Genomic DNA, 9671 nt, shown 5'->3' on the forward strand with positions numbered 1-9671 from the left:
TGGGTTGAAGTTCATTATCTGCCAACATCTCAATTATGGTCACTTTTGCAGGAGTTAGGTGACAGGCAGAAAGCTGACATAGATACAGATGTGTATCTGTGTGTTGTGCATGTACGTAGTGTGCAACTGTATATGTGTTTGTATGTGCAAAGGATGGGCATGTGTAGTGCATTCATGTGCCGATGCAGCACACATGTCGATAGCATGGGCACCTATGCATAGAGTACATGTATATCATGTGCATGTGCATGGGTGCAGCACATGTAGCTGAGTAGCATGTATGTATGCACATTGGGTGCAAATACACACATATATGAGCATACATGTAGTGCGCCTGTCACACGTGTGTGACATGTATATGTGGTATGTCTCGAGTGTGAATGTGTGCAGTATGTGCATGGGTGTAGACATGTAGTGTGCATATGTGCATGTGTATATGTGTTATGCATGTGTTATATGTAGTGTGTATGTATATGGGTGTGTAATGTGTGCGCTCTGTATGTGTGTATATGTAGCATGTAGTGTGTATATGGGTGTGTGCAGTGCATACTCTGTGTGTGTGCATATGTGTGCTGTGTGGGAGGGTGTGGCCAGTGCCTCTGATACTTAGGATGCTTGCACACTCTCAGGCAGAGAGGACTAGTGGACAACACCTCTCTGGCTGTGGACACAGGAGAGAGGGAGGGATTCTCTATCTCTCTATTTTGCCAATTGCACTGTGTAAATAATTCCATCATAGGTCGATTCCTACCATGGTCAATTTCAAGCTATCAATCCAACATCAATCAGTTTGCCAAACTGAAAAAAATCTCACAACAAGCTCTCAGCTTGGGCTGATTTCAGGATATAACTGCAACAGCCCCCCAACCCCTTGCCTTTCTTTCCCCTTTCTTTTCCCTTTGCCTACCTCCCCACTCTCCACCCATGATTAAATGAGGTTCACATAAACAGGGATGATTTGGAAGTTCTCATCCTGAGAGGTTTATTTCCTTTGCTCAAAAAGAAAAAATAATAAAAGATTCATGGAGTGCTTCCCACTAAAGTCATTTCCTAGAAGGGGCCTTACTGATTTAGTTCAAATCTTGGCTTTGCAGATATGAAAAGTGCCCCCTACGAGTTAAGGGACCTGCCCAGAGCACACAGCCAGTAAGTCACAGCCAGGACCCAGGGCTCCCCACTCCTGCTCCCAGGCTTGCTTTTCTACCACATCTTGGTGGTGCGGTGATGTGAAGGCTGATAAAATTGTGATCCTTAAGATCAAGAAAAGGTGAAAAACAAATCAGAACCTCTTTTCCACTAAACTCTGTGAGATGATGTTTTGGCTCTTCCATACTAGCCAATAGCTTTGAGTCAGAATCAAACACTTGAGGCTTTGGTGGTATGATTTTGGAGTGCAGATATTAGGATACTTTTATCTCATGGGGTACTGAGAGGACCGAAGGGGACAAGTGGGAAATATGCCTAAGGAAAGGAAATACAAATGGCTCATATATATACATATACATATATTCAGAATGAGAGAAATGTAAATTAAAATTATACTGTGGTAATTTTTTTTCTACCTATTAGATTGGCAACAGTCCAGCAAGTTGATAACACACTGTGATATAGTGAGGGCGTAGGAAATAGGTCCTCTCATCTTTCCCATGGGAAGATAAATGTGTATAAGCTCTAACAGAATAATTTGGCAATATCTATCAACATTTTAAATACACATATCTTCTGACCTAGCAATTATACTTCTGGGACTGTATACTATAAATGGATTAGCATAAGTAGTTGGGTGTGGCGACTCATGCCTGAAATCTTAGCTCCTCTGGAGGTAGACATTGAGAGAACATGATTCAAAGCTATCTTAGACAAAAGTTTGTGAGATCCCTGCCCACATTTTAATTGGTAAAAAAATGAAAGTGGATGGCGCAGACCTATCATCTTGATTACAGGGAAGACATTTCTCAGGAAGAGAAAAATATGAAAGTCAGGGCATCAAGTGAAGAAAATGTAGGAGAGAACAGTGTATATAGTGACTATTTTGTGTTTAAAAGAAGGGGAGCCTGGTGCCGGTGGCTCATGTCTGTTATACTAGCTACCTAGGAGGCTGAGATCTGAGGATTGCAGTTCAAAGCCAGCCTGGGCAGGAAAAATCTGTGAGATTCTTATCTCCAATCAACCATTCAGAAACCCAGAAGTGGCACTGTGGCTCAAGTGGTAGAGTGCTAGCCTTGAGCTGAAGAGCTTAGGGACAGTGCCCAAGCCCAGAGTTCAAGTTCCATGACTGACAAAAAAAAAAAAAAAAGGAGAGAGAGAGAGAAGAAGGGGAGATGGGAATGTTTGCCTGTGTGCCCAGAATGAAGCTCTAGAAAGATCTTGGAGGAAATTCTAACATGTGAGGTGAAGGATGTGTTTGGAAGTATAGGAAATAGGGTGGGGTCACAGGAAAGGTTCTTCATTGTTGACCTTTTATTAATAGATTTTTACCAAAACATTAGGAGGTGCAGCTCTGGAGCAGGTGTAGCTCATCATGGTTTGATCTCATCTAAGCCAACAAGCTGGTTATGGGTTCCTTGTGATCACAGCTCCAAGAGAAGAAGGAGGATGAACACCTGAGGCCAGCCTTGGGCAGAAGCAAGATAACGTATCAGAGAAATAACTAAAAGCAGAAACAGGTTGGGGGTATGTCTCAAGTGTAAGGGACCGGCTTAGCAAAAACCCCAAGTTTAAACCCTAGTACTATCAGACATTCTCTTATATGTACATAGACATCTAAGTATATAAAACTTTGAACTAATGATGGGCTCTGATGGCTCATGCCTGTAATCCTAGCTACTCAGGAGGCTGAGATCTGAGGATTGTGGTTCAAGACCAGCCCAGGCAGGAAAGTCCGTGAAACTCTTATCTCCAATTAACCACCAGAAAACCAGAAGTAGTGCTGTGGCTCAGCTGGTAGAGTGCTCTCCTTGAGCTGAAGAGCTTAGGGATAACATCCAGGCCAGAGTTCAAGCCCCATGACCAATAACAACAACAACAACAACAACGAACAAGTTTGAACTATGTGACTATATTAACATAATTTATGTGAATGTGAAATATAAATTAAAATTACTTTGTAAACTGGGAAGCACTAAACATATACTAGTTACTTGGAAAGCAACTGATATAAAAAAGCAACTAAATTGCATGGCTAGCTCCAGGGTTTACAGGAGGCCAAAAGAATGATTGGGGTTCCTGAAGGGGCCAGGGAAAACAGCTGGAAAAGCATTCCTTGATGTTTCTTAGATAATGGTTGGTCAGGGGCTGGGGTTAGATCAGTGGTAGAGTGTGTGCTTAGCATCCATGAAGCCCTGAGTTCAACTCTAGTTTCACACACCACCACCACCACCACCATCAAAATGGAAATTGTTCAAGTGCCTCAGTGGGCCAGGTGTTTGGGTGCTTGACATTGTTGTAATGGAGCTGTCTTAAACATGACAGGTAACTGTGTGCCAGGATTCTACAGTTTGGGGCCGACTCCCCAGCTCTGGTAGGGAGAAGCTCTGTATGGGCGTGAGACTGATACCACACCTGGCTTAACCCATTTCCTCCTCTCAAAGGTCTAGTTGGGGACTGTGCTAAGCTCTGTAGAAGAGATGGCCAAATCCAGGCACAGAAAGGCCTGATCCAAATTCTGGTGGTGGTGGTCCCAGGCTGGGATTCTAGGAAGCCTGGCTTCTGAGCTAGACCAGGCATTCTGCCTCTCCCTGCCACAGGAAGGCTGGTGTTTGCTCCTCTTCTCCCATCATGCTCCTCTTCTTCTCATCATGTTAGTGACTGGGATGGGGCTGTTACTCAGGCCCTCAGACTCCAAGCTGAGTAGATCTAGTTTAGCAGATAGTCTATCACGGCACCATCTGATCTTGGAGGGCAGTAAGTACCCTAGTCAGGATGGACCTTTGTCTCTGCCAGAGGGCACTGAGCATGACCATTCATGGAACTGGTCAGTATTCTGTCTTTGGGGCCCAGTCTGCGGCTTCCTGCTCTCCTCCAGGGGGTGTCAGGGCACGTCCACCTCTTTGCATCTTGACATCTGGAAACAAATCCTAGCAGACAGAGAGTCATCAGAGGGAGGCAAGGGCTGTCTGAGGCAGGATCTCGGGAGGGAGGTGGGGCAGCAGGCAAAGTGGGAGCCTCATGTCTCCAGTTACAACATGGAAGGTCCATCTTCTAGCTCAGTCCCTCTTGCAAGTTGGCATGTATTAGGCTGTCAAAGCTGATTTTTCCTTCCTGGCCTTTCCTGCCCCAAAACACACACATACGTGTGTGTGTGTGTGTGTGTGTGTGTGTGTGTGAGTGTGTGCACGCGCACATGCTCGTGTGTACATGCATGAGAGCGAACCCATGTGTATACAGATGTGCATATGAATTAATACCTATGTTTCCATTAAAAAAATTAAAAATGCAATTTATGTGCTGTCTTCCAATTCCTGTTAGAATGGAAGGCAGGATCCAGCGGTGCAGAGGCAGGCTCCCTATGAGTCTGAGCGATGGGGAGGCCTATAACAATCTGGGGGTGAAGGAGGTCTTCCTTAAGACAGGTTGTCAAGTAGGGGGTTTTAGGAAAGTTTTGCCCTTCACCTTAAGAAATTATCCATCCTTCATGGACCGTTCAACTTGAATTCTACTACCAAGAAATTACTCTTATAAATGCGCTCAGCCCTTTCTCGGGGTCTCTTTTAAATGAAATGTAAATGTGTTCTGCTATGAAAGAAACTCATACTAGCCCAGAAATATGTAATTCAGAGTGAGATTAAGAGCTGGAAGGTTGTTTTAACACCTAGGGAGACAAAGGGATTTTCCCCAAGTCACTCATCATGTTAGTGACCGGCGTGTGGTAGTCCCGTGGACTCCAGGCTGGGTGGATCTAGTTTATCAGATAGGCTTTCTTTGGTGACAAGAGGGAGGCTGGCTGTTGGTAGGCCTTAGACCCCTAAATAAAGGAAGACAGATGAGTGGGGAGAAAGTATGTAAAAGCAAAACCAGAGGGAAGACTTCTATACTTTGTAACTCTCCTAGCCATTGTGTGCATTGCCATTTCATTGTTATCTATCTTGTATTTGTGGTGCGGGGCATTAAAGAAAGACGTGGCTATCTGACTGGCTTGCTTTGTGTGTGTGTGTGTGTGTGTGTGTGTGTGTGAGAGAGAGAGAGAGAGAGAGAGAGGGAGAGAGAGAGAGAGAATGTTCTGGGGCTTGAGCTTGGAGCCTCAAGCTCTTATTTGGGGGCAGATGCTTTACCACTTGAATAACACTTCCAGTTTCAGCTTTTTGCTAGTTATCATCAGGAGATGAGTCTCTTGGATTTGTGTATCTGGGCTACCTTTGACAAAAGTTCTTTAGATCTTAGCCTCCTGAGTAGCTAGAGTTATGACTTCCTTTACCATCCTCATCTTTGCAATGTTCCTGTGTTATTTTTTCTTTTTTTCTTTTCTTTTTTGCTAGCATTCTACCACTTGAGCCACAGTGCCACTTCTGAAGGCTTTTTAAACATTTTTTAAATTGGTGATAAGAGTCTCACAACTTGCCTGGGCTGGCTTTGAACTGAGATCCTCAGATCTCAGCCTCCTGAGTAGCTAGGATTACAGGCGTGAGCCTCCAGTGCCCAGCACCTGTGCCATTTCTATTAATGTGACACAGTATGTTTTTTAAATTAATTCATTTTTAAAACTTAATTCCTTTATCTGAAAAGGAAACCTTGTTTTGCTGTGTGCGGAGAAAACCCATTATCACATTCCAGAAATAGATGGCAATTACAAAAATAAATACAGAAAAATTAAACAAGCAAATTAGAACTTGGTGCGGTGCTATTCCCGCAGAAAGCTCTTAGCTGAATGACTGTTTGCTCTGTGCTCGAAGGAAATCAGCAAGGGCTAGAAAGATACTAAAAGACCCAGAGTGAGACTTCCTCCTTCAGGTCCTTAGGGTCTGTATTAGTTTCTCAGGCTGCCACAAACAGAGTGGTGTTCGGCCACAGAAAATGTAGCTCATAGTTCTGGGGGCTGGAAGCCCACAGTCCGGGTGTCAACAGCGCTGTCTGTCTCAGAACTGTTGCCTCTTTTAGCCTCTAGTGGTAGGTTATCAGCAATGTTCTTTGGCCTCAGCTGCATCTCCCCTGCTTTGACTTCCTGTCACTCCTCCCTCACTTCTTCTAGAAGGACCCCTACTGGCTTCCCCTCCTACCACCCCATCTTAACCAGTTACATCTGCACCAGCCTCATGTCCAAATAAGGCCACGTGATGAAGCATTAAGGGCTTGGATTTCCATCCTGGGTTGGCACATCCAACCCGTACAGGGGCTTTGAGAGAGATTTGAAATGAGAGACTTCATTTTTAAAAAAAAAAAATCATGTGAACGATGTTATTGAAGGCCTATCCAGCAGTGACCAGTGGGGCTCCAGCCCCACATCATGGTGAGCAGGGCGTGGCCGGGCTGCCATCCCCTCCCCCTCAGAGAGGCACGTAGTGTTACGGAGGCTCCCATAGGCCTTTGGTGAGCCTGTTTTGGGGTCAGTAGGTGCTCTGGGGGTGGAGGTGGGTACATTCTCCCAGGAGGACACTCTTGAGTCACCAAAATCAAAACCACAAAAGCTCAGCACTTGCTCAGGCTCTGCTTCCTGCAGCATCTGCTTTCCTCTCTGGCAGCCCCTGCAGAAGAACAAGGTGCAAGAGCTAAATGGAGTGAGGTTGGGTGGGGCTGGGGGTGGAGCCAGTGCTGGGCTGTCTGGGTTGAAGCTGAGGAGGTTCAAGCTTCCCTGGAGCTGGGGTAGGGAAGACCTACAGAGACAGGCCAGGGGGGCGAGTGCTGAGAAACGAAGCCAGCTAAGGGAGGAGCATCGCCAGCAGAGGGGGCAGTGAGTGCAAAGCAGGGAGCACCTCCAACCTCAAAGCAGCAGAGGCCTGCAGGCAGTGAGAGGAAAGAGGGGCAGGGAAGAGGAGCAAGTGAAAAGGTGTGTGTGTGGCGTGTGCATGCACATGCACCTGTGTATCTGTGTGCATGAGTATATGTATGTACGCATGCATGTGTGCATGTGTGTGCATGTGTGTGTGTAGGGGGTTGTAATTCTAGCAAGAATGTTGTGATTTATCTTCAGTGCCAAAGCAGGATTTGGAGCAGATGTCAGTAGTTTGACTTCATGCTTTCTCCGCCAGTTTGTGTGTGTGTGTGTGTGTGTGTGTGTGTGTGTGTGTGTGTGTGTATGTGTGTGTGTGCTGGTCCTGGGGCTTAAACTCAGGGCCTAGGTGCTGTCAAAAAGATCTTTTGCTTAAGGCTAGTACTCTGCTACTTGAGCCACAGCTCCACTTTTAGCTTTTCTGTGGTTTATTGTAGAGAAGAGTCTCATGGATTTACCTGCTTGGGCTGGCTTTGAACCATGATCCTGGGATCTCAGCCTCCAAGGGAAGCAGCACACCTGGACATGCTGGCTCAAACCTGTAATCCTAGCTACTTGGGAGGCAGGGACTGAAGGATCACAGTTTCAGACCAGCCTAGGCATAAAAAGTTTGAGCGAGCCGGGCGCTGGTGGCTCACGCCTGTCATCCTAGCTACTCAGGAGGCTGAGATCTGAGGAGCCCGGTTCAAAGCCAGCCTGGGCAGGAGAGACCATAAGCCTCCTATCTCCAATAAACCACCAGAAAACCAAAAGTGGCTCTGTGGCTCAAGTGGTAGAGCACTCGCCTTGAGCTGAAGAGCTGAGGGACAGCGTCCAGGCCCAGAGTTCAAGCCCCACGACCGACCAAAAAAAAAAAAAGTTTGAGGAACTCCATCTTGACCAATGGCTGAGTATAATGGCATACACCTACCCAGGAGCCAGCTACCAGGAACCCCAATGTCTGGGCGCAGTGGTAAGTGTCTGTAATTCCTAACAATATGGAAAAGGACAGGAAGGAGGATTATAGCCCAGGCATAAAGCAAAACCAAAAACAACCAATTTTAGGGCCGGGAAGGTGGCTCAGTGGTAGAGGGCTTGCCTAGCACACATGAAGTCCTGAGTTCGAGTCCTCAGTACGCATACACAGAAAAAGCTGGAAGTGGTGCTGTGGCTCAAGTGGTAGAATGCTAGCCTTGAGCAAAAGAAGTTCAGGGACCGCCCAGGCCCTGAGTTCAAGTCCCAGGAATGGCAAAAAATAAACAAACAACCCCCCTCCTCCCGGCCAATTTTAAAAGAGTTGGAGGAATGGATCAAGTGGGTAGATTGCCTGCCTACCAAGCACAAGGCTCTGAGTTCAAAATCCCAATACCATCAAAGAATAAGAAAGAAAAGAAATACAACCCGTGGGGTAGGAGGGAAGGTTTAGAATCAGCTAGAAGCAGGAAGGGGAGTGGGGGGAGAGGGAGGAGGAGAGTGTGCCGAGGCCATGGCAGCCACGCCTCTTGCCCAGCAGGAAGGAAATTCTGTGACACTTTCTTGCCTTCTCCCTCTCAGGAGACGTTTAGGCAGATCTGAGGCTGCATCTTGCATTTCTAAAATAGTTGCACTGAGGAAAAACATGAATGAGTTGAACTGCTGGCAGAGCTGTTGCCTTAGAGGAAAAGCTTCCTGGAACTATGTTTTTTGGGATACCCCACTGAGCACGTGACATTTTCTCTTGACTTTTCTCCCTGCGGAAAAGGGAGTCATTCTACATTTCAAGCATAGATTTGATTTCTGGGAACAGCCTAAAGCCATACCCCAGCGTGATGGTCGACTGAGGAATTAGAGTTTCTGTGGTCTCTGATGCGGCTCGAGGTGGCTCAAATACCATTTCTTTGTCTTGTTTAATAGGCAACATTTCTTTTTCCAAAGGTTTAATGAGGTACATTGGGGTGGAATGCCTGGTGTAGTGTTGAATCTGCAGTGGGCAGTTCACCACTGGTGATTATTAATATCCCTAAACCAGAGACACTGAAATGAATGGAGGCTCTATTGAAAGGCTCTATCCTAAGGTTGGAGGCTTTGAAGGGACAGACTTTATCTAGGATTAGGAATTTTGCTAAGTGTGTTTGCTAGTGTTCTACCACTTGAGCCACAGTGCCTCTTCCTGTTTTCTGAGTTTATTGGAGGGAAGTCTCACAGCCTGCCAGGGCTGGCTTTGAATCACGATCCTCAGATTTCAGCCTCCTGAGTAGCTAGGATTACAGGCGTGAGCCAGCAGTCCCTGGCTTGCTAAGTGTGTCAAAACAAACAAAAAAAAAAAGCAGCAGAATCACAACTTCATCATGTTATCTGCTATTTACTTGGCCAACTTTACAAGTGGGAAGTCTAAAAGGTTCCAGGTCCAAGAAGAGAATGACTGAAGGAGATTGTGAGACGGGAACGAGGCCAATGCCTAAGTCACTGCTGAAATCTGCTCTGTCTCTGTCAGCTGCCTCAGTGTCTCCCTGTGCTCTCCCCTTCTGCTGCCCTCAGTCCCTTCTTGGCTGGCTGGGTCTACAAGAAATTCTTATCTTAAGACTCTGAGTTCAATCCCCAATACTCCCCCCACCCACCATTTTTTCCCCCAATCATGGGGCTTGAACTAAGGGCTGGAGTGCTGTTCCTGAGCTCTTTTACTCAAGGCTATCACTCTACCATTTTGAGCCCTAGCACCACTTTAAGTTTTCTGGTGGTTTACTGGTGATAAGAGTCTCAGGAGCTGGGTGCCAGTGGCTCCTGCCTGTCA

This window comes from Dipodomys ordii, unplaced genomic scaffold, assembly GCF_000151885.1.
Source record: "Dipodomys ordii isolate 6190 unplaced genomic scaffold, Dord_2.0 Scaffold189, whole genome shotgun sequence".
In the NCBI taxonomy this organism is placed as follows: domain Eukaryota; kingdom Metazoa; phylum Chordata; class Mammalia; order Rodentia; family Heteromyidae; genus Dipodomys; species Dipodomys ordii.